This window comes from Microtus oregoni, unplaced genomic scaffold (assembly GCF_018167655.1).
Source record: "Microtus oregoni isolate MIOR12 unplaced genomic scaffold, Mior012 000004F_ref0000308, whole genome shotgun sequence".
Lineage (NCBI taxonomy): Eukaryota > Metazoa > Chordata > Mammalia > Rodentia > Cricetidae > Microtus > Microtus oregoni.
In genome coordinates this window covers 15338778-15365614 of record NW_024543063.1, presented here as the reverse complement: position 1 = coordinate 15365614, position 26837 = coordinate 15338778, and positions in this window count along the sequence as shown.

The window sequence follows — 26837 nt, the reverse complement described above, 5'->3', positions numbered from 1 at the left end:
AAGAGGAAGAAGAAGAAGAAGAAGAAGAAGAAGAAGAAGAAGAAGAAGAAGATTTTTTAGAAGAGAAAGAATTGCAAAACAGGAGGAGCTTTAGAAAAGAGTAGAATCCGAAGTGTTGGGGAAAACATGCTTAGGACAGAGATAGAAAGAGGAAAAGAGAAAATTTACATTTTTCTGAGCAATTCAGAAAAGCAGGCAGACTTACAAAGCTGCAAGCACTTGGCTCTGGAAAAGGGTGCACTAGGGGAACATAATTAGAGGGGCAATTTCCTTTAAGGAGATAATTTACTTCTTTCCTCCTATCTCTTTTTCGTGGCTTAAGGTAAGCCTGCCTTCCAGGGGGGTCATTTCTAGGGCAAGTGATTGACTTGCCCAGCTGGAATGTTAGGCTTGGTCTACCCAAGCCACGGAGTCTATTCTCTTGACCAGAAGAAGTTTTCCCTTAATGAGCCTTCAATGCAACTATATTGATGGCTCAGTCAGTGAGTACTTGCTATGCCAACATAAGACCTGAGTTCAGACCCTCATAGAAGGCAGGCGTGGAAGTCTGTGACTATAACCCCAGTGCTGGAGGGGCAGAGGTGGGCAGACCCCTGAAGTTCTCCGGCCGGCCAGCCTAGCCACATTGATATTGCAGGTTCCCTGCAAGAGCCTGTCATAGAAACAAGGAGGACAGGGCTCAGGAAACATCTCAGAGGAGGAGGTAGAGACAGGGGAAGCAGGATGGAGAGAAGGGCTGTGTGTGCCTTCTTGACAGCACATGGCGATCATGCTGGGGAACTCATGGCGACTGTACTTGCACAAGATCCATATAAGACCAAGGCAGCCAAGACTGACGCAGTTGGAAGAGGTGCTCCCCAGGCCCCACCCCTACCGAGGAATGTTGGCAGTAGATAGCTACAGGGGAGGAAAAACCATTCTTTTTAGGGTATGGCCAGTGGTAGGTTTCCCATGCTCGAAGGGGATCTCCCCGTACCCATGCACACATAGGCAGCGCTCATGGGATTTAGTGGGTTAGTCGAAAGAAGACACGGGGCTGGAGGTGGGGCATGTGGGAATGACCTGAAAAGAGTTGGAGGGGGAGCATGTACGATATTCTCAAGAATAAAGAAAATTATTTAAATTTAAAAAAAATACAAAGGAAAATATGTCATTTAACACAGGAGAGGAAAAAAATGGCATGTGCACACTAGGGGAAAATGCCTGAAGTCAACCTCTGGCCTCCACATGCACACACATGCTTGCACACACACACAACTACATACATCACAAAAGCATGCACACATATCTTCCTACTAGGTAAAATTCTCCTCTCACCATCTGGCTCTCTGCACCTAATTGCTGAGGGTCTGACACCTGCCAGGTGCTGGCATTCATTATTTACAGTTGTCACAGCAGCTCTGTAAAGTAGCAATTTTACCCGTGAAGATGCTGAGCCTGATCAGAGGCATCATGGGATTGCGTCATACCAACAGGGACCTGAGCAGGTTTGGTGGACAGCAGACCTTTCTTTAGTAACAAAACTCCACTTGTCCTGTGAGAAGGTGCACTTCTAGCCTACCTGCCTAATCCGTCCCCTAGCCAGATTTAGGGGTGAACATGTAACCTCATCCAGGTCAATGAAATCTCACTCTGAAAATCTGTTGAAGACCCAGAATTCTTCCCACTGAGATCGAACAGGAAGTAACAGAACAAAGAGGAACTAAGGGTGGGAAAACAGAAAGAGCAGGCAAAGGGAATCTTTACAAATCCCTTAAGCTCTTAAATATAACTGTGGTTGAATTTCCCAGTTGAGAGAACCAATTCATTCATTCATTCATTCTCTCTCTCTCCTTCCTTCACTCACTCACTCCCTCCCTCCTTCCCTCCATCCATCCCTCTTTCCCCTCCCCATGCTTCAAGTTTCACAACACTTGCAAAACCAAAGTCCCTGACTAATATTGTGCGTCAGCAGCTGGTTCATATCTACCAACCCACATGCATTTACTCTCTGTCTTCTACCCCTGCTTTCCTGGAGCATGGTGGGGGTTGCCAGCTTTCCCCTGCTCCATCCCTTATTTGGGAGGTCTACACACCTGGCTGCTAAATCCCGCCACTCCCCTATTGACCGGTGACAGCTCCTCCCTTCAAAAAGACTGTCCACAGAATCATAGAGCCAAGGCTTGGTACAGCTGGACTGTGGAGCTGGTGCATGGAGAAGCTGGGCCTTCTGAGAGTAGCATGTCTGTCCTCATTATGGAAAAGATGGGGGTGCTGAAAAGACCACTGAGGCAACTCCCCCAAAGAAATTAAATTAAAGCAAAGACAAAAGTCTGCTCCAATTTAGGGCCTAGGGGTCCCCATCATTAACGTAGTAATTTCTAAAGATCTGTGAAAACTAACCAGATTCTATTCTGGTGTCATAGGACAGTTTGAAGAAGGGACGCAAATGTAAGCTTAGGATCTTACATACAGCAAGAGTATTTCATCTGATTCGACATCATCAGAACCTATTGTCAACATTCCCTGAACTCTCACAGTGGCAGGAGAATACCTGCCTAACAAAGGGCTTGATTGTTGCAAGATATTTGATTACACTGTGTAAGGATGTGCCATTGTGATTGGTTTAAAAAAGGTAAATAGCCAATGAGCAGGCAGGAGGTGTAGCAGAGGCTTCTGGCAAGAGAGCACTCTGGGAAGGAGACTCAGCAGGAGAGGTAAAAGCCACGAGTCACGTGGTAGCAGGTGGATAAGCAGAAATAGATTAAGTTATGAGAGCTAATGGGACAAGCCTAAGCAATAGGCCTGACTTTCATAATTAATAATAAGTCTCTGTGTCATGTTTTGTGTGCTGGCAGCCCAAAGAAGAATCCATCTACAGTTGGTCTGATCATTGAGTAGCTCTGATTATCAACTAATGATGTAAGGGTCAAAAATAAAAGTGATCAATGTAGACTCTAAGGTGGGAGAGGGCTAGACAAGGAATCCACAAGGCATGATGGTGAGTCCTATTGAGAAGGTAAGCAGAGAAGAGGTCATTCTGGTGATCTCAGGGGTGGAATATATATAAACTATCTGAGGTGGGGAGTTTAACGAGTCTAACCATACACTTAAAAATAAATTTACTTCCCTTAATGTTCTTCCTGGGGACTCTAGCAGTTTTAATATAGTTTAATTGCTTCTGGTTACTGGGTTGTGCTCCTCAAAACGTAATTCTGTGCCAGCATTGCTAGACCAGGTGAGATGAGTGCTGGATGGAATTATATTTATACGAGCTATAATTCGACTTCTTTATAAATCTCCTTCGGGTTATAAGAAAAAAGATTCAGGGATGAAGAAGACATCAAACCAAGTATTCTGAAAGAGACAGAAAAGATGCCGAAAGATGGAGCCTGTGATCTGAGGGGGAGACAGTGAATCATCCGAGTCAAGCAAACGCCCTAAGGACACCATCCCTTCCCTCAGCTGCAGGCAGAGTCAAAAGTGGAGGACTGAGGGGCATGAAGATGGGACCCGTGCACGTCACCAAAATATACATATGTCACAGTCATTAACTGCAAGCCATAGAAACTGCCACTGGAAGTTTGAGCAGAAAATAAGTTTACGGAGGAGATAGTAGATGTCCTGTTGAATTTGGGGAGGGCTGGAGAAACAGCTCTCAAGGTTAGTTTTAAGAAATGAAACACAACCCCGTGCATCGTGACATGGATTTGACTGGTCCAAAAAACAAAGCAAAATGAGTGAAGAGACAACCTGCAGAACTGGTTTTAAGAAATCTGTTTTCAGATTGTTCATTCAGCAAAGGGCTTGTGAATAAGAATCCCTGGGAAGAAGCTGTGATTACGAAGATTGATTGACAGATTAGCACATCAGTGACATGGAGAGGTTAAAATGTTCCAAGTTCAGAGCCAAATAGCTTGGACACCTTAAGCTTCCTTAAAAAACTATTTATTGCTCTCTCCTCTACATGCCAAGCATCTTTGTGATGACCGGACGGTTGTGTGAATCCTTTGGAATGATGATCAGACCCCCTCGTTTCCATCAACCAAAGGCTAAGAATGCCATAAGATTAGAGTCTGGGGCCTACAGCTGACATTCCCCCAGCTTTCTGCAACCCACCCATCTGATGCACACACAAATGCATTTGAAAAGGGTCTCAATTTATGATCTTCTTTATTCTGTTACTATAAACACTTAAAAGAAACCTGATCATGTTGGAACATGGAATTTGGAGAAACCTAAATCTATGTTTCTGGGTCAAGATCACGCATATTCGGCTCCAGAATAAACTTTCCTTTGAAAAGAAAGCTAGTAACCTAATGTCCAGAACACAGGAGGGACTAGAAGAAATTTACTAACAAGAAAATTAGATGTCTAATGTCAGAAATGAGCAAATGATCCAAATAGACACTTCTCAAAAGATAACACCCAAATGGTTCTTTAAAACAAGTCTTCCAGCATAGACAAGCCAGAAATCACTATCAAGCAATTTCCCAATTGTGATATTCAATCTTATAGATATGCATTCTTTCAGATTGTGTATGGAAACACACTGTTGCCACTCAGCGCACCACACACACACACACACACACACACACACACACACAGGAGCTCCCCATGGCGGTGTCTGCTGCCAGGGTAAAGGCCACCCATGACTACTCTATCAGTCTGACCTTAAGTTCCTGCTTCCCCCAACAACCAGTTGCCCTCACTGTCACCGTCCCCAGACACATGAAATCAACACTGAGTCTGTGGTTCTCCTGCTACTCCTGTCTGAACAAAAGTCGATCTTTGTGGCCTCTTCGGACACTAAGGTCATTTGTCTTTGCAGACTGCCGAAGACTTTTCCTTCGGCAATCTGATTATTGAACTGGGGCATTGGGCTTCCATCTATGATGGAAATATATACCACCAGATCCCCTGGTTCCTAGGTAATTCATATTAGTTGCCTCACTGGTTTCCAGGGGTCTCTTGCTTGCGGATGACAGGCTATGGGTCTTCTCAGCCTCCACAATTGCATGAACCAAGTCCTCTAACAGGTGAATGGGGGTACGGATATGCTCAGAGGGTGCCATAAAGTCAAACACCTGCACTCAGTGGTAATAAATGAATGCATTGTCATGCTATTTCAGGTGAAACAGAACTTAAAAAGTCAGCATGGCACACTCTTGGTTGGTCCTCACCATTAAAACCCAGTTTACTTTCTACATACCCAGCCATAGACGCCTAGATTTTATTCTGTCCGCTCGACCCTCACCAAGAAGTTATTTATGTCTAAGTTCAGTTTTTAATATGTTTGAATTATCATCACATATTACCTTCAAAGCACCATGAAATGATACACTAATAATTATGAAGTACCGACTGTGTGCCTACACATGGATCAGTGTGTGTGTGTGTGTGTGTGTGTGTGTGTGTGTGTGTGTGTGTTCTTCCTCACCACACTAGGTGGAATTGATGATAGTTTTCCATTTTGAAGTTGATAGAACTAAAGCCTGAAGAAACTAAATGACTTACCAAGGTCACACAGCTATTATATAATAGAACCAAGCATCAAAGGAAGATTAATGCATGACCCTTTCCCTTGCACCAGGCTGCCTTCTAGAAGGCATGCCTATAGCACTGACACTTAGGGCACCCTAGAGGTCCTCTCTTCCAAAGCTTCCTTACTCCATGGATCAGGCACAGACCATAAAGAACTTGAGTGGGGTGGCAAGCTGGCGCAGGACTCCATGTCAACTACTGTCCTAACCTGATAGGAACAAGCAAGGCCCACAGAGAGTAAATGATTTATAGATCAGGGCCCACCATGAGTAAGTAATTTATAGACCAGGGCCTATGAATTAGCAACAACAAAACCCCACCTTGGTTTCTCCTTACACCATCTCAACTACTTCTTTCCTCCCTGAGCAACACTTTCTCTCCTAGACTTGAATAAGATGCTGACTTCTATACCCTGCACTACAGGGCAATCATCCCCTCAGGGAGTTTGATCAATAAGTTCAGAAAAAGAAACAGGCTGGGCAATAAACACTCCATCCTTCATCCTCTCTGCTCCTCGACACATAGACCTCTCGATCCAGCTGCTTAAGTGTGTTCACAGTGTGGTTGCTGGCTCCCCGCCCCTATCCTCCCAAAACAGGGGTTTTGCAGAGCAGGGCAGAGCAGGAAGCATAGGATCTTCTTATGGCCTAACATCATAATCATATACTATCACGTCTGTATCTCCTATTGGTCACAGAGAAGAATCCTGCCACAATATGGGAAGGTACTGCACACAGGATTCAAGACAGCAGCCAAGGATCAGTGTGACCGTCTCAGAGGCTGGCAGCCAAATGTAGGTCTCTCCAAAATAAGGGGACTGGGCAGCGCATTTATTTTATATCCACTTCGGGTTTGCTCTCTACAGTGTTGGTACTTCAGTAGAATAGAAACGGGCTTGGGATTTAGCTCAGTTGGAAGAGTGTTTGCCTAGCCCATATCAAGCCCTGGGTTCAACACCCAATACCATGGTTGAAAAATAAATAAAATAACAAATTATGTAACAGCAGTGGAGGGAGGAGGATCAGGAGTTCAATGTCATCCTCAGATACATAGTGGCTTCTAGGCTAGCTTTGGCTACATGAGACCCTGCCTCAAAAATAAAAATTTAAAAACTACATATAGCATAAAGCTTTCTCAGCATAAACATGTCAAGTTATACATGCCCAGTGTCACAGCGCTACATGACCTTGGCTCTAGAAATAACCATTAGCACAGACAAAACTGCAACTCAACAGCAAAGCAAACATTTCTTCTTTGTTCAGCATCTCAGATGACCCCACTGGTAGAATAGGGACAAGAGAAATGTGACCATCTAAGGGACTGAGCCACGCTCATTACAGCACTCTACCCGCAGACTGGACTCTTCCATAGCTGATTACAAATCCAAGAGAATGAACATGCCTGAAAGTCCGGCCAGGTCAGGACAGTGCATAAGTTCATTCTCTCCACCTCCACCCCTGCCCCATGACTTGGTGCTCGGGCTTCTTTCTCTGGGGGAAACCAAAATGCCAGCCGCACTCCTCCCTTCAGATTCTTTTTAGCCAAGCATGAGATTGCCCCTATGGATTTCCAGAAAATAAAGCTAATGGAGGAAAAGAGAACCAAACTTCTGATATGGATTCTATTCAAAATAACCAATACTATCCTCGTAAGTCTAAGCCAAGTGCCCACGAGGAAATGGAGTCACTTTAAAGTATTGAGATCTCTGGATAGTCCCCAAGGAGCTAGATGCTATGACATCCCTACCCTACCCAAAGCAAGGAACGTAATATTTCTTTCAAGTTTCCCAGAAAACTAATGTGAGTGTGGTGAGATCTGTAATCAATAAGGAATTTGATAAAAATGGATACAAATTGACTCAGGAGGGGAGCGCAACATCCTAGGAGGCAAATTTAGCCCTGACCACTTTCAATCAGCCATATCAAAATGCAGAGCCCAGATACCCAAGTCTCTGTTGGGAAGCTGGATCAATATTCTAAGCCATAACGCCTTAACTTTATGCTAACAGCAAACAGAGGTGGGGGGTGGGGAGGAGAATGAAGTCTTCTAAATTCAAACAAAGGGGGAAAGAAAGATGGGAAAGGCAGGGGAGGGGCAAGAAATATGTGGGCTGTAAGTTACACACAGCTTCCAAAGAATAAACCTGCCTTTCCTCATGTAGACAAATGGGAAAACCCAGCCCAGCCACGAACAGTCCCTCATGAATACTGAAAGAAGAAAAGGAAATATGCAGCTCACAGAGTTATCTGATTGAAAGTCAGGAACTAAGTGAAGCCTGCAAAAGTTTCATTTCTTTTTTTATTAATATTGGGAGAGGAATGAGAATATTCTAGGATGGCAGGCACAGAAGAAAGGGAAGCTAGTGCAGGTTGCAATTTTTTCCCCAAACTGTATGAATACTATCATATATAAATATTTTCATTTGCAAGGAAGTGTGATTCCACACGAAAGGTTCTCATGAATAAGCACCAAGCATTCAAAGCAGATCTCCATTGGAATTCCAGGAACATTCCTGCTGTCCTACCTGAGCACCGGCCTCTCCTTACCCATCCACAATAGCCAATCAAGAAAGCAATTCTCAAAATTATAGTCTTCGGAGAGGACATCAAAGGCAGAGTCTTGCAGTGCTTTGATTGCATTCTCGCTTATGGAGGTCATCAAAGGTCTACTCCTATAAGATCCTCAGACACACACAAATGAAGTATGAGAAACAATGTTGGAATGATAGGCATGATGAATTATTTTATAGACGTCTCCCCTCTGCTCTTCTAAAAAGAAATGATCTGATCAAAACTATTTCCAATTGCAGATCAAGTGTCTGCAAATTTGTAGAACATTTACTATGTTCTAAGCACTGCATGATGTATAGAAAAAGATGCATATCATAGGTCCTTATGGTGGTTTGAATGAGATTAGCCCCCATAGGGTCATATATTTGAAAACTTGATCCCCAGTTGGTTAGAACTGTTTGGGAAGGATTCAGGAGTGTGGCCTTGTTGGAAGAGGTATGTCACTGAGGGTGGATTGTTGGTTTCGAAAACCCACACCATTCCTAGTTAGCTCTCTCTGGCCTGTGGTTGTGTCTCAAGATGTAAGTTCTTAGCTACTGCTCCTACACCAGGCCTGCCCACCAGCCTGTTGCCATGCTGCCCACCATAATAGCCAAACACTCAAAATCTCTGAAACTATAAGCCCCAAATAAAAGTTTTCCTCTTAAAGTTGCCTTGGTCATCGTATCTTATCACAGCAATAGAGAAGTAACCAGACAGCCCCTCTCTCAAGTTACCCTGAACCATCCAGTGCTGTCCAAGTGATGGACAGCAAGCCTGGTAACTCCTCCAGGCTCCCTTGAAGACGGGAGAGGAGGAGCAGCCACCAATGGGATGCTGCTATTCCCACATCCAGAGTTCAAATTGTGAGCCAGTGGACATGAAAACAGCTTGGTCAAGAGCCCAAGTCCCAATCATGCTACTAGATTGGGACAAGGTACATGTATGAGCCTCAGTTTCTCTACCTGTGAAGTGGAGGCAACAACACTGGCATCATAAGGTTGAAGTGCAAATAAAAGAGATATATTAAGCAGACTGCTAGAAAAACACCCGAAACGGAGTCCATTACTTCTTTTTCCCATAAAGAAAATCTTGGCAGGGGCTCAAATCTGGCTCAGAGCAAACAAATGTTTAACCACCACCCCTTTGGTGTCTAGTGCAACAGCACCTGGACACGAGGAAGGCCAAGCCTCCAGCCTACCCAGGTTGTCAGCTCACCCACTACTGACATGGAATTGCTTCAGAGAGGGAGAAATTGGACCCAATCCTGGGAAAGATGATTGAGGTGTTTCAGAAATTGGAAAGATAATGTGGCTGGGCAGGTTCCAAGGTCATTTCTACTCGGTAAGCTGAACGAGGCAGCCTGCTGACTCTCAGCAGAGGGAAGCGCCTCTCTCATGATGGACTCCCCGAATAGTCCAGAGGAAAGAACTGGGCTCTACATTTTGAAGGATTCAAGGATACTAGATAGAGGAAACAGATTTGAATTCAAAGTTATGTATCTTGTGCAACAATAGCCAAAAGGCAGAAGCATGCAAAATGCTCAATAAGCAAATAGATAAACAAAATATGATATATGCATTCTATGTAATATTTTACTAGTCTAAAAGAGGGATGAAATTCCAATATATGCTAACCATGGGTATCATTGAGGACATTATGCTAAGGGAAATAAGGCAGACACAAAGGGACAATATTATATGATCTCACTTGCATGAGGTACCTAAAAAGAGGCAAATCCATATAAATAAAAAGTAGAATTGTGGTGCCGGAGAATTGTCTGTAATCTGTCAATCATGTTTTAAATAAATGCTGATTGGTCAGGCAGGAAATATAGGTGGGAAAACCAGACAGGAAGTAGAAATGATGTAATGAGAACAGGAGAATTCTGGGAAGGAGGAAGTTGATTCCTCCCACTCCTGCCCAGACTAACTAAGCAGCAGGATGTGATCTGCCCCACTGAAAAAAGGTACTGAGCCACATGGCTAACATAGAGCAGAATAATGGGTTAATATAAGCTACCAGAGCTAATAAGAGGCTAGAGCAAATGGGCCAATCAGCTTTATAATTTATAGAGATCTATGTGTGATTTTCTTTGGGGCTAAACAGTTGTGGGGTACCGGGTGGGACAAAAACCCAACAACAAACAAGCAGGCCTGGCCCTTGTGTTACAGAATTGAGGTTACCAGGAGTTAGGAGAAGGGATATTTGGAAATCACTGGATTAAATTCATTAAAAGTCCAGAATTTCTGTTTGGAGTAATTTTTTTTTTAAGTTCTGGAAATTAACATTTCTGGTGACTTTAGAGTGTGAGTGTGTTAAATATCACTAGACAAGCAAAATGATTAGACAGGAAATCCTTCATACTGGCACCACCTTCCTATTCTACCCACAACCACAGAGCAACAGTTCTCAACACAGCCTCTACTGGCACAAACACAGACACACGGACTAAGAAAACATAAGAGAAGACGCAGAAAATGAATCTACATGTTCCCAGTCAATGGATCACTGATAAAAGTAGCAAGGAATAGGAAATAAGAAAATATGGTTATCAATAACTCATGGTGGGAAAGTTGGATTTCTACCTGTAGATAAATGAAATCTCACCCTTTTGGCTCCACGCCATACTAAAATCAAATTAACATACAATAGAAGATTAAACACAAAGCCTGAACCTGGGAAACTACTCAGAAGAAACAGAGGGTCAATATTCTGATTTATCTGGGCAATGTTTTAATATTCTTTTAATATTATTCTAAAAGAACCGGAAACAAAATCAGAAATAGACAAATGGTGGATCAAGAAACTACATCCAACTTAAAAATGTCTGCTATTCAGCGGTAAAAATGTGGGTCAAAGACAACCTACAAAACGGAATGTTTCCAAATAATAAAACTGATAAGGAGTTAATCTAAAATACATAGATGGAAACAGCACAACAGCAAGTAAGAAAATAACCACGTTGAAAATGGATGGCCTACATAGACACTTCTCAAAAAGACACATGTAAATGAACAAAAATTATTTGGGACAGAAACAAAATTCCCAGCCTCACTATCATTAGAGAAATGCAAATCAAAACCAAGAAATCATCTCATCCCCATTAAGCCAACCATTTTCAGAGAGTTAAAAGAGGGGCTGGAGAGATGGCTTCGTGGTTAAGAGCACTGGCTGCTCTTCCGGAGGACCCAGGTTTGTCTTGTTTTGTTTTTTAGCCCAGTAACCACCTGGTGGCTAACAAGTGTCTGTTGTTCCAGTTCCAATGCCCATGGGCACTGCATACTCATGGCACTGACATATATACAGGCAAAACACCCCTACCCATAAAGTAAAAATAAACTAATTAATTAAAAAGTTAAAAGAATAATTTTGACAAGAATGTTGTCAGCAGGTATGTAAAAGGGGACAATCATTATAAGGAAAAAAATATTCCGCAAGTGGTTATAAATAGAGCCAATATATGGCCAAACAATCTCACTGTTAGGCATATATCAAAAGGAAATTAGCATGTGGAAGAGACTTATGTACTCCTATGTTTATTGCTGTATTATTTACAGTACCCAAAATGTGGAAACATCCAAAGTGTCCGTTGACAGAGAATGTGGGGTAGACAGTGGAACACTACTGACCATTTACAGAATCCTTGACATCTGAAAAGACACAGAATAACATTGGGCATGTTGTGCTAAATGAAACATGCCAGGTACCGAAATCCAAATTGTCACAGGATCTCAGTTGCATATGAATCTACCGATGCCAAACTCATAGAAGCGGAGAGAGTCCAAGGGCAGTTATAAGGGACAGAAGGCATGGAGGCACTTCGGGAAATACATCAAAGGATATGAATTTCCAGTTAGAGTGGGCATCTGTTGTGGAATAGCATGGCCACAGTGAACAATAATATATACCCAGGTTGCCAAGCACGGAAATCATCAACATTCTCACCACAAATATGACAAATATGATGGGTATGTTTCACTGGCTTGATTTAATTATTTCATAATGTGTATGTATAGCAAAACATCTCACTATGTATTAGAGCCATAGGCTGGGGAGACGGTTCAGTGGGACAAGGCCTTGGTGAGCAGGCACCTGAGTTTGCACCTCCGGGACTCATATTAAAGTAGGGTATGGCGGTGCACACCTTTAACCCCGCTGCTGGAGTGGGAACAGAGAAAGCAGCACTCCAGGGGCTCTCTGGCCAGTCAGTCTAGCTAAATCTGTGAGTTACAGGTTCAGTGAGAGACCCCGTTTCAAAAAAATGTATAGTAGAGAGTAATAGAGTAAGATGCCCAAGTTGCCATCTGTTCCTTAAAGATGTGGGGGGTACACCACGCCCCACAAGCATAAATAGGAGTAAACGACATTCACATATAACAAATATATAAAAGTTCATGTCAGTTACAACACTTGCAATGGCCACTCCTCATCTAAGGGAACCACCTGCCTGCCATAAATATTCTATACTATGTAGTTACTTGATGCCAAAGCCACCGGTGTGGAAAGAAGAGAATTTTTGGCCAATTTAGGAGTTTTCAGACATATACGATATGGTCTAGAAGCAAGAACAGCTCATCTGATACTCGCTCAAAATTTTTAATTGGCAGTGCAATGAGATAGTGCACTGCAATAGTGAGAGGCTGCAAAGCTGTAACGTGGCAAATGGGATTAGAGCGGCCATGCACAGGATAAAGCTGGAGGGTGTGAGTGGTACGGAGAAAAAGGCAGAGGCCATTTTTACCAGTGCTGGTTGTCTCTGCCAGACCTCCCTGCTGAGTTCCTGGACTGCAAAGGCCAGCACACCCAACACAGAAATCTGAGAAGGGTTGGATGAAGCGGCTGCCCTCAAAGCAGGGATGAGACTGAGGGCCACTAGCAAGCAACAATAGCAGGTGCTCTTACCACCCCTGGTCCTGATGGGGAGGAAACAACAATAGCAGGTGCTCTTACTACCCTGGTCCTATGGGGAGGGGTCTTCAGAACCAGAAGACACAAGCTGAATGGAGAAGGCTGCTCCGGGCAGGACAGAATTGTTGGCGAGTCAGTGGCAACCCACTCAAGTACAAAAAGAACACCCTCCAGATGAGCTAACACCACTAACCCAACACGAGCCGGCAATGACCTAACTAGTGCTACCCTTCTCAAGCCAATGGGTAGTGGGACTTGTTTGAACAAATAGAACACAACCTATAAAACATTCTAGTGGTCCCTTAATTTGTATAATCACACTGAAACTCTAAGTTTTTTTTAAATAAATAAAAATTAAAAACGCCATGCCAGGCTTTGTTTGACACCCATGGAAGGCCTGCCTTTTCTGAACAGAAACAGAGGAGTGGATGGGGCAGGGACACAAGAGGGAGGTGGGAGAGGGAATGGAAGGAGAAAAGGGATAGGAAAAAAAGAAGAAAAAATAAAGTAACAAAAGAAAAAAATGCTGATTCTACCAATCCCTGAGCTTCAGAAGTCCTTCTGTATTTCCTTTTTCTGTTGTTTGATAATTCTTATTGTAGAAGCCATTCTCATGTTCTGCTGGGCTTCGTTCTATACAGTTTATTTTTTCCAGCTACTGCAACTAGAATTTTCTTTAGAATTTCTTCTTTAGTTCATTGTCACTGTTTAGAAAAGGGCACATTTATTTTAAAACAAAACCTTTTTAAAAAAAAACTTTTTTTTCTTATCTTACTCCCTACAAACAGTAGGTTTAATCTCCTAATAAGGATTTGATTTGTCTGGCAAACTAATAAACTCACTTTACATAGTTTTGATTTTTTTTTTTTTTACATAGGTTACCCTTCCTGGGACAGAACAAGACAGGTGAAGAAGGGAGGTGGATCTGGAGACGTGAGTAAGCTGAGTAGGTGAATGGAGGCATCAGAGAAAATGGGTTAATAGAGAAAGCAACAAGAGATGACCAGGGCAGAGAGCATCGTGAGACGGCTGAATACAGACCCAAGCCCACAGCACCACCTTCAAAGTCCTGGCTCCCATCTCTGATCCTATGCATCCTGAGACTTGTTGGCCCATTTCTTTCTGCTGAATTTCGATGCATTGTACACTTGAGCACCAAAACTTATGTAACACATAAGGTCACCATGTGCAATCGTCTGCGTCTAGTTCCCCAGCCAGTATCTCTCCCTTCAGCAACGATGCTTTTTTAGCTCACACCAGAAAAAGACTCAGTTAATGGTCACCAATGGCATTGAGGACTTCAGTACCCTTTTCCTGGATGGTAGGACACTCCAAAAAAAAGCATTCCCCTATCCCACAGATGTTATCAAAGCAGGAGAGCTGGGAAATCCCTTTTATCGTTTTATGTTCAGTCTCATCATCTCACCCCAAACTTCTACATCAAGCTCAGAAAAGACTTGGAAAGTTCTTTACTGAAAAATTAGGACACGCTGCAAAAGAATTTCATGACACAGGCACAAACCAGTTCAAGCTTTTAATAACTTAATCTTTCCAACATCATCCAAAAAGAAATGCAGTATGACTTCCTCTCAATATGATTCCTGGCTCCATCTCAGAGGCCAAACACGGGAGGAAGAAACTCTTATCTTTTAATGGCTGCTCCATACACACCATAATGGATCATTCAGGAAAGGTCAGGATTAAATCTTGTCCTCTTGCCAAGATGAGAGAGAGGAATAGAGAGGGTGTAGCTGGCTTCCTCCAGTTACAGTCATAAGAGGGCTCAGGATACATGGGCAACTCAAAAGATATTTGCCACAGGAAAAAAAAAAACAGCTCTAACCCACCCAGGGAGAAAGTGTCCAGTGGGCTCACAATGAAGTGTGTGTTAACATTCATGAAGCTCATGGAAGGAATCACTGACACAGTATGCCTGACTCAAAGATGGAGGGTTAGAAGGGGTTCATTTCAGCAGACACACAAACTATTTAATCTGCAATTGAAACTTCTAGAGCCAATACATGTGAAAAGCAATTCCATGGGTAGCATGTAACAGAGTTTTTCTTCAAAGAATTTCTACTGCCTGCTTCTCTTGGTCTCATTTCCCAAGAGAAAAGAAAGTGAACCCGTGAAAGATGCTCTCTGAGCCTTTGATTGTGTGTGTGTGTGTGTGTGTGTGTGTGTGTGTGTGTGCGCGCGCGCGCGCGTGTGTGTGCTCTGCACATTTGGAGCAACCCCAGAGAAGACAGCCCCTAGGACACATCTAAACTATGTGAGAGAAAAGAGACTCTGGCGATGTCCATGGTAGACCAGCATCGTTTAGCGTCACTATCCAAGGCCAACTTCACTAGCAGTGGCCACGGGGTAGAACTAACACTCAGATGGAACAGAGAATCCTATAGAGCAAGAGGGGAGACAGATGTTCCCCTCAACTGTACCCCTTCCACTAACCTGCTTCAGAACTCCAGGCTCAGATGGGGAAATTCAATTCTGTCTATGGCTGCATTCGACCTGCAGCAGGCTCATAGGGGCCGGTCTCAGGCTTCAGCCAGAATCATCTGAAGATGGTAAATCACCTGGGCCTGGGTCCCTCCCATAGTTCTTAGCCTAGAAGAGCTCCATGTCCAGACGTCTCCAGATAGTCCTGATGCCTCTGGGCTATGGATCACGTGTTTGAGATCTGCTCCCTGGCTTACACAAATAGAAAGCCACACTGAAATGGTCCCCAGTACTGAAGACACAGGAAACTCAGGAATTCCAACCATGGACACTAGAAAAGGGCAGTCTGCAGGAAGGTGTGTCTCTGCCACCACCTACCCTGTCCCCAAATCTAACAGACAGCACATTCTCGGGAGAAAGACAGCATAAGACTTGGAATCCGGTGGGATTCGAGAGGGCCTTTCCCTGTTGCCCCAGGAGGGGATCCTCTTGGCTCCTTCCCAGGTATGCAGACGGCTTGCAGGAGCTCTCAGAAACTTGACTCCTCAAGTGTGGGACAGTCCCACAGCGGGACTCCAGGGCCACCGTTCCTTCTTGTTTATGTTTACCGTTCACGTCCAAAACTGTTCCCCCAGACTCTGGGACAGCACAAATGAGCACCCCATGTGTAACGTGAAGACATCTGTTTCCTCTTCGCTGTTTCTCATTCTGATCCTCTCCTGCCCTCCCCCTTTGTCTTACTCAATCACAATGCAACCTCCCAGAAATAGAATTCCCACAAGCTCCGGGAAAATCCGAGGGGTCCACTCAGCTTAAACTACAATTGAAAATCTTCCTGCTTGATTTGTCCACTTTGAAACCGGGAGCACGTGTTCCTTGGAGCTGGAGACAAAAGGCTGCCCCTTCCCCCACAGCACATAGCTCGGCAGGATTGTTTCAGAACTGCAATTAGAAAGGGCTCTTTGGGTTTTAAAAATGGATTTCTAAATAGCCCATATGGTACTTTTTTTTCTCAGAGAGAATAGCTTTCAAAGGTCCAGTTAGCTATGCCTTTGCATGCTAAGGAATTCTTTTTATCCATCAAAGGTATTCTATGGGTCAGACAAAGACTGGGGGTAGAACCTTAAAAGATCGGGCAAGTCGATTGTCCGCTGAAAGATGTCAGCTACTGCTTGATATGGGCAAAGGGGCAGCCCTGCAATACGAGGCATGATCATGCAAAGGATTATGGCCTCACATAGTAGAGGGGCCTGCTGGAGCAGTAATGGCCTTCTTCTTTCAGCGATTCTATAGATCTGATCTTCTTGCTGAGGGGACAGCTCTTTAGAGAAAATGTGCTGAGTCCCAACTTTCTGCCACCCCACTTCTAGCTCCACACAGACTCTCTCTGTAACCAAAGACCAGTCTGTTCCTAATGGGAACCTTACAAGGACTTCACTTAGCAGTCCTGTCCTCCATCCACCGTGTTAGACTAGCTCATGGCAATAGGACCTTGTCACTCCAACATGCATGTGTGAAATACACACACACACACATGCACGCACAGAGCAGCTACCTTTCCCTAAACTAGCTGCAGCTATCATGAGACAGGCTCCCATCACAAAATCTATGGGCTGTTTGGCATTTATAGCAACACCTTGTCCGGTTCCCCCAAATCCATAAATACTCTGTCACAAAAGTCCTCCCCTTCCAGCCCCACATGGAGGAACCCAGCCATCTGTTTTTAGATCTCAGCCTTCCACTTATCTTCCACTTTGTTTTATGGGCGAGGATTAGGTCTGGATTTCCTCGGGTGCCCGGGTTTCATCCTACCCGCCAGTCACCTTTTCCACCTCCAGCCACATGTGGAGGCCGATAAGCGAGCTCAGACGTGCATCCCACCTAATGAATGGTCCCAGTCGGTGAACTTTAGCCTCCTCGGTGCTGCCCGTTGCGAGGCACATCCTTCACTCTCTCAGGAATAAGCTTTAACATAAAGCTTCCCTGGAATGATGTAGTCAAACGCTATTCCGCAAAGCACAGGGCTGGAGGATTCCTCCACAAAAGGACAGTTTGTCTTCTAGGTTAACAGAATAGCGATTTGGAAAAGCAAAGAGAAACATCAGCAAAGAGCAATGGAAGAAGAACCCAGATCCACTACCTGGGTGCTGAGGACGTGTGTCATAGGTAAGGTTGAAACCCCATAAGAATTTAAAACAGTAATCTCCAAGTGGGGGTCTTAGACCACCACATCATCTGAAAACCTGTTAAAAATTCCAATTATCAGCCACGCTTATGACCTATGAATCAGAAGCCAAGTTGAGAAGACATCCAGGTGACTAGAAAACATGTCAAAGTGTGACGTCACTGGCTTAACAGCCAGTGTGGACGGCACAAGCTGGCCCTGTGTTGCTGGAGCCTGGGGGCTGTGTGGGAAGGCGCTGCACTGCTGTAGAAAGCCTTAGATTATAGACCTAATTCTGTTCTGGTTGGGGGGAGCAGTTTGGGTTAGTCACCTCACTCTGACTTTAATTTGTTCATACCTTAAAATTATCTGGAAACTTTCAGATACCCAGGTTCCATAAAGCCTGGATGTGTGTGTGTGTGTGTGTGTGTGTGAGAGAGAGAGAGAGAGAGAGAGAGAGAGAGAGAGAGAGAGAGAGAGAAGAGTGTGTGTGTGTGTGTGAGAGAGAGAGAGAGGGGGTGTATGTGTGTGAGAGAGTGTGTATATGGGAGAGAGTTTGTGTATGTGTGTGTTGTGTTGCTAATATTGAATTGTGAGAGTTGTACAGAGGCCAAAAGTTGGCATGGAATATCTTCCAATATAACTCTTTACTTTTAAAGATAACGTCTCTCACTACACCCAGAGTTTTCTGATTGGCTAGAATGGTTGACCATCAGGCTCCAGGGATCCACCTGTCTCCACCACCCTGGGGCTAGGGTCACAGAGACACTCAAGCATCCCCAGCTTTTACAAGGGTGCCAGGGACCCAAATTCACATCCTTGTGTTTTCCTGGCAGGCACACTACTGACTGAACCATCTCTCCAGCCCTAACATGAGGACTTTAAAGGTGATTATAATGTGAAGCCAAGGCTGCAGTCACTGTGGCAGAGGGCCTTTCTAGCACTTAGCCCCAACTATTTGGCCGATTCCATGGGTCTAGATAAATGATGTCAATTTAAAAAGCTTGAAAGACCTAAAGCAGGGACAATGTTGGGACAGATGTATTTTGTTATAGACATGATCTAAGTGGGTACAAATAATAATAATAGCAATAATTGAATGTTCTGATGCATTAGATTCTACTCAATTGAAGTCTGGCCCTAATATATTCCTTTCGAAGATTTCATGTTTCATACAGAGAGATTTGGGACTTGAAGTCTTCCAGCTGAGTCTCCACACTTCAGGGATTTTTTTGTTTTGGTTTGGTTTTTGGTTTTTGGTTTGTTTTTTGTTTTTGTTTTTGTCTTTGTTTTATTTGAGCAAGTTGATGACTTCCCTACCTATTTTTCCTTTGAAATCATCTTAAACACGTATAGTGAGTTCTTTCTTCTAACACTGACTTAGGATCCGCTCCAAAGCCACACACGCTCACAGATGCAGGAGGAAAACGGCTCAAAACAAAGTTGAGCTCTTTTCCATATCCCCTTGGCGTCGTTACACTGCATCCCTCCCCTTCCCGGCGGGATTCTCGCTGTTTTATTTGGAAAAAGACGCCATGCTTTGGACTTCCATTGACTGACCTATTTAGCGTCCCTACTTGGGGTAACTTTAGCTAGGTGAATCGATTTCTACAGTCTCTTCTGAGTTGTCACTTTTAGTGACAAGCCGAAAATTGAAATTTGCAAGCCATTAGCTGTTAAGATGATACATAACATTTTAAGATTTGCTGGGGGAAAAAGATCCTCTACTGTCAGATAGGGCTTTTTTTTTTTAAATTAAGAGCTCCTGTATATAAGTGGGCTTTACATACATAATATACATGTATATAAATATACACATTTATATACATGATGTATTTAAAAGAAAGTTTTAACAACAAGAATGAGTGTGTTTCAGTTTATGAGAAACAGAGTCGTCGGCTGTAGAGAATCAGGAACCAGGCAGCTCTTCCCCCATCCCCCACTTCTCCTCATGTCCTTCAGAATATTTCAAAGCTACTTTCTCTCAGCACTTCCTCACTCTCCTCTAAGGACCAGCTTTCTTTGCTTTCCCATTCTTCCAGTGAAAGGTGGTCCTCTGTTTCTGAGCAGATACTACTCAGGTTCAAGCCTATGACTCACAGCCCATCCGAAGACCCAGAAGGAGAGGACTGTGAGAGCCCACCATGGCTAAAGAGACAAACATGGCTGTTGTCACCTATGGAGCACAGAGATAAAGGAATGCAAGGCAGGATTCTACGACAGGTACCCATCAACATGAATAACAGAATTTCAGAGGCTGGTTCTCCGAGAGCTGCCATTATTCCTCCAGCTTAGGCTTGTGCCATGGCTAAGAAATCATCCCCCACTAGCTCCCCTCTTAACAGTGGGGGAGATAAGAGACCATCCTGTCTCTACAACTTGCACATCAGTGACTCAGTTGTCCCCAACATCTACTTCCTCCTCCCTGGTGAGCTACAACTTGCAGTCAGTAGCATGGCCAGACAGAGTGAACACAGCACTTCTCAGCCCCTTGCACCCAGGCACGGCCAGTTTCCTAAGTTCCGCCCGAGGTTGGAGCAGAAGGAATGAGTACAACTTTTGAACTATGCTCATGAAGAGAAGGGACCCTCTTCCTCCTTCTTCCATCTTGCTGCTTAGAATATGGACATGCTGACCAGACCTCTTAGACTGTAGACTGTGATGATAAGAAAATGCTCTAAGTTTGGCAGACCAGGAATGCAGAAGCAGCCTGGGCTCCCAATGTTCCTGCTAATGGGAGACATACAGGTCTCCCTTCCTTAAATCATTGCTGCCCTGTATACTGTGGAAACCAGGAACCACGAAATACTAACTACATACACAACCATTGCGTTTCAAAGCTTTCTTGTTGTAGTATAATCTGGAAATTACCCCGGCCCAGCCTTCATGGCAACAATGAGAATTTAGGGGATCAGAAAGTGACTGCCTTATTGTTCCGGTCTGGAACTGGACCAGATCTTCTGATACCTTCTCAGCTTGCTCCCAGACCAGGAACCTTTTCTTTGCATTGTTTGAATTTCTCTACTAAATAGGTGTTGAATATTCAGCAATGTACACTCAAATTTGGTTTTAAAAGTCTTTCCTCAATTAGATGTGTTGGTACACACCCCTAATCCCAGCAATCCAGAGGCTAAGGCAGAAGGATTTCAACCTTGAGGCCAGCCTAGGGTACATATCCCTAGATTTGAAACTCCCATTTTTCAGAGGAAGGAGAGATATACAAGAATCTTTCTAAATAGTAGAAAAAGACAAGATCTCCTGAGTAAATTGGGAGCATGGGGACCTTGGGAGACGGTTGAAGGGGAGGGGAAAGGCAGGGAGGGGAGCAGAAAAAAATGTAGAACTCAATAAAAATCAATTTTTAAAAAGCCCTTCCAAATACAAACATGCACAGAGGCATGCATGCATGCACATGTGTGTGAGCACATATGGACATATATGCACACACACATACACACACATACACACACACACACACAATCTGATCATACCCTGTTTCATATTGCTTTCACTAAACCATGAAAATGAAAAGAAACCACACATACTAGATGATTCAGAAACAAAACAATGACAATCTCCTTTCTGCCTGCCGCAGGACAGGAAGTAAAGCCCTAAGGGATGCCTTCATTCTTCTGCAGCACCCATTTGGATCCTCCTGTCTCCATTGTCCCTCGAAACAAGCCAGATTTAGCATAAGTGAGTGTGTGCTGCGGGTCACTCGGGAAGACATTTCATCTCCTTGAGTCTCTCATTCCTCCTTTGAAAAATGAAATTGGACAGGAGCCATCCGGCTCTGAAATTCTAGACTTCTGTTAAGGCTACAGTCTCTCTAGTCTGAATCCTTACCGCCACCCCCAGAAAAGTGATTTCCTTTTAAAAAAATCACTTTCCACTTTCAAAGGACAGAATTAAGATTTTTAAAATAAAGGCTTCAAGCACCATGTATCTCACACTCCCCCACAGACCAGGCCTCAAAAAACCCTTGGAGGGACAGAGGAAAGGGCTACAGGCTATGGAGGAGCGTGAGCCCACGTAGCAGCCTGAGCCGACATAGCATGTTGTCCTAACCCCTTCCTTGCCCTCTTCCCTTGGTTTGTTATTTTGGGGAATAGGATGGAGACAGCTGTGATTCACTGGCCCCGAGAGGGCTTCTTGGAACTGGCCTTCCAGAGCAGCAGAGGAAAAGAGAAAGCAATAGAAAAGACTACATTCGATCTCTCATACAGTTGGCGCTTCTCGGCATGTACAATAATAATGGGACCCAGGTCTGCAGCTCCCATTTTCACCCATTGTATGGGTGAGGAAGGACATAGAATCCTCAGACTCCGGTGCGCACATACATGCCTGCGTACACACGTGCGTTCACTAAATACATTGGGAGAGAACAAGCGTAAAATGTAGAAAGGACCTAAATTTTGTTTGGCTCTGCTTACCAATGGGAGTGAGAAAAGAGCGCTTAGGAAACTTAAACCAGCACTCAATAAAGCTGGAAATCATTTTTTTTCCCTATTTTTAAAAGTCATTACAGCCAGGCGGTAGTGGCATACACTCAGAAGGCAGAGGCTTGAACTCTGTGAGTTCAAGGCCAGCCTGGTCTATATAGCAAGTTTCAGGACCGGTTCCAAAACTACACAGAAAAACCCTGTCTCATTACAAATTAAGCATTAAAATATTTGACTTATGTTTCAATGCCATTCGCACTTTAGATGCCATTCTATTTTAGAATAGTCAGCAGGGCATGGGGGCACATGCCTTAATCTAGCACTTGGGAGGCAGAAGCAGGAGGATCTCTGTGAGTTCGAGGCCAATCTGGTCTACAAAACAAGTTCCAGAACAGCCAGGGCTGTAACAGAGAGAAACACTGTCTCAAAAAAACAGGGGGAAAACAAGGAATAGAATAATGGTTAGACTAAATCTTGCCAGAAATCCCACAAGGCCCTAGTTCCTACCCTGCCCACTCTGGTCTCCGAAAGTTTCCCTTTTGCCACTCCTGAGGTTTTACAAAGAATGACTCCCGTAGGCTTATATATTTGAATACTTGGTACTTGGGCACTTTTTGGGAGGAATTGGGTGATGGAGGAGGGTCATCTTTCTATCTGTTGTTTCATTGGTTAAATAAAGAAACTGCCTTGGCCCTTTAATAGGACATAAAATTAGGTAGACGGAGTAAACAGAACAGAATGCTGGGAGAAAGAAGCTGAGTGAAGGAGTCGCCATGATTCTCATTCCCGACATAGCCGCAGGTTAAGATCTTCCCTGGAAAGCCACCTCGTGGGCTACATAGATTATTAGAAATGGGTTAGGTCAATATGCAAGAGCTAGCCAATAAGAGGCTGGGATTAATGGGCCAGGCAGTGTTTAAAAGAATACAGTTTCCGTGTAATTATTTCGGGGCATAAGCTAGCTGGCGGCCGGGAGCTAGGGCAGCAGGGAAGCGGCCCGCAGCTCCTTCAACAATTGGGAGGTGTGGCCTTGCTGGAGAAAGTGTGTCACTGGGGGCAGGCTTGAGATTTCAAGAACCCAAGCTAGCCCAGGGCCGCTTTCCCTTCCTGCAGCCCTGCAGCTCAGGTTGCAGTTCCCTCAACTTCTCCAGCACATGTTTGCCTGGTGTGGCGTACTCGCTGCCATGACAACAATGGACTAGACCTCTGAAACTGTAAGCCAGTCCCCAGTTAAATACTTTTCTCCATAAGAGCTGCTGTGGTTATAGTGTCTGCTCATAGCAACAGAATGGCGACTGAGACAGGCAGCCTTCTCCCAGCCCCTGGGCGTCATGAGCACGGTCTTCCAGGCCATCCACTCTAGACTTGACATCATCTCTCCATCATTAACAGCAGGTAATAACCGCGCAAACTCCAAGCCAGTTTCAGGAGATAAAAAACAAAGAAGGTCTATACACGCCCAGTGGAATCACAATGTTCTTCCTAGATCAGTCTGTAACTGATTGCCGTCATGGCTTTAGAACCCACTGATCTGGAAGTCTCCCTGCATTCTTTCCCCCACTGCTGATAGACAGACCCCTGAGGATACCCCTGAGACCCTCTGACGACTGGGGAAGCCTCGTTTTCACTCTAACCCTTTCGTTTCCTTGTTTCACATTTGGGGAAAATGATAATCAGGATAATGAACTCTTTCTCCTAGGTTTATGGTTTCCAGTGTTCTCTACTTAAAAGAACAGCAGTTCTAGAAACCATCAATTGTTCTATGATTGGCTTTCTCCACACAACTCCTCAAACATATTTATATATATATATATATATGTGTGTGTGTGTGTGTGTGTGTGTGTGTGTGTGTGTGTGTATGACATCATCTTTTCCTCTTATCACATATAATCTCTCTAAAATGACCTGTCATTTCCATGCTTCTAGATGCTCAGCCTTTCCCCTAAAAAACAAAGGCAAGACTTTTGCAAAGGGCAGCTCAAGTTTCAAAACCATGCCAAGCAGCCTTTCATCTCTGCGCACGGGACCAAGGCTGAATGAGTCAGTTTCTATCTGCTCCAGAAGACACTCAGACAAGGGTCTTGTGGGACTTGGGGCAGCTACCATCCTCCTGGCCTCTGCCCCAACTCAGTTGATATCAATTACAAATGAATATGAATTCTAATATTTTCCACTGAAAAAAAATACCCTTAAGGAGAAAAAGGATTCTTTACTCACTTTCAACTCAAGTAAGTTAAAGAATGCTAAAGAGGCCAAAGTCATCACTAAGCCGTGCTAATTAAACTTGAATCAAATTAGTAATTAAGGATAAACCCAGGAAAACAAAACTTTATTCAGCCAATTTGAAATCTGTGTGTGAATTTTGAGTTGAATTCACAGCACTTAACCTTTCAACTGCAAATCTCAACACAATTCACTAAGTGCTTGTGAGGACAGCTGCTCCCAGGATGCCATTCACTGTAGCCAAATCCCAGCATCCCCTTCAGGGGCAACATTGGAAACTGAGAGGAAACATTAAAATGGCCTCCGCTTCCATAAGTTTAACCTTGTCAGTCCTTGTGAAGCTTGAATTCTGAAAACCACGTCATAAATAAAAACAGAATAAGCTGCCGCTTCTTTAAAGTCAATCGTGAGCTACAAAAGAAAAAAATAATAGATGAAGTCATATCTCTCCCAAATGTGCCAATCTCCAGAGACAGGGCAGTCATGGTAGATCAGAAACAAAGGTGTGACCCCAGGGTCTGGAAGCCTTTCCTTCCAGTCCCAAGAGGCTTCTGGTTTGAAACGCTTGTGGTTTGTTACTTAAAGGAAACTTTGAGGGGAGAGCTATCTCCAACAACATTGGGACCAGAGCTAGAGCCTCATAACCAACAGAAGAAGGTAGGCATAGTGATGTGTCCTCAAAGTCCCAGTGCCGGGAAGCAGAGGCAGGAAGATCACTGGGGCTCACTGACCAGGCTACCAAGCTGAACAGGCAAGTCCCAGGTCCCAGTGAGAAAATCTGTCTTGAGAAATAAAGTAGATGTCTCCTGAGGAAAAGTTTGACCTCTGGTCTATACACACTCACATACACACACACACACACACACACACACACATTCATCCACAAATATGCTAATATCTATACACAATTATTTTCATTAAAAATAAAACAAACTGACAGCAACAGATACTCATGCAAAGTGGCAATGAGTATAAGAACCATTCTTCCTACTCAGATGCAATTCAGAAACCTCATGTTCTTCCAACTGTCCTCATTGACTTACTGGTGATTCGGTGGCTTGGAGGAGGGGATAAGGTTCTGAGAGCACCCATTGAAGAAACTGGAACACCATGTTAACTGTCGACAAGTACCGCTTTTTAATCCCTGAGATGATCAGTTTGTAAAGAAGGGTTTATTTTAAATAGGCCCATGGTTCTAGAGTTGCAGCCCACAACCAGCTGGTCTTGTTGCTTGTACGTATGCACCAAGGCATCACATCATAGTAGAAGAACATGACAGAGCAAAACAATTCATCTCACAACCAAGGAACAAAAATAATAGGAGTACAGACTCCAGAAACCTCTTTAAAAACACACCTCACACACACACACACACACACACACACACACACACCAATGGCCTAAAGAGCTTCCCCTGGGCTCTGCCTCCTAAATGGTCTACCACCTACCATAGTAGTGCAAAGCCTTTACCAATGGACTTTTGAGGATCATCTAAGATCCAAACACCAATTTGGTGGCATATTCTCACTCTTTCTTTTAGAGCTTGATATGGAATTCCCCTCTGTATACTGTGAATACCATGAATGAATAAAGAAACTGCCTTGGCCTGTTGATAGGGCAGAACTTAGGTATGCATGGAAAACTAAACTGAATGCTGGGGGAAACTAAACTGAATGCTGGGAGAAAGAAGGGCAGAGTCATGGAGAAGCCATGGAGCCACTACTGGAGACAGATGTGCTGAAACTTGGCTGGTAGGCCACGACCTTGTGGTGATGCACAGATTAATGGAGATGAGTTAAATTAATATGTAAGAGTTATCCAATAAGAAGCTAGAGCTAATGGGCCAGGCAGTGTTTTAAATAATAAAGTTTCTGTGTGATTATTTTGGGACTGAGCAGTTGGTAAACAACAAGCGGCCTCCCATATGACAAATGCTGACTTGTCAAAGTCTTCTCTGTGCCAGGCAATACCACATGCAGCAAGGGGGCCGTTGAGCAGAGTAACCATCCAGGCTGGCTCTGCAGCCATCCTTAAAAATTGCTTGCAAGGAACAGACCATGTAGGTAGCAGTCCAGCTCCATTTGCCCTGGAAGCAGGCCCTTCTCCCCTCTTCCTTCTTCCTTTCTCCCTCCCCTTTGCCCTCCCCCTCCCCCTCTTCTCTTCCCTCTCTCTTCAATGGTGCACCTCTTTCTCTTCAGACCCCTCAAACCTTCTGGAAGGACAGCATCTAAAGCCAGTCATTCTCCTCGGAATTTACCACATCCTCTTCAGTAGCATAGGGGAGGCAACTTGGGTTAGCGTGGCTGCAGCTGGCTTTCTGCCACAGAATAGTCCTGTCAGAGAAGCCAGTGTAAGCTTCAGAAACCTCTCCCAGAGATGACTGCAGGCCTTCCACCTCACTCAGGAAGACCCCAACTGTTCCTCACGGTAGCCCCAGTCCCCTCCTCCTTCACCTCATCCTTGACCTCCGGACCTCATCTCCTTGCCTTGCCTAGTGTTGAAATAAGAGCGGCGGGGCTGCTTCCCCGACACCCGGCTGCCCACATGGCTAGCTTTACCTGAAATAATTACACAGAAACTGTATTC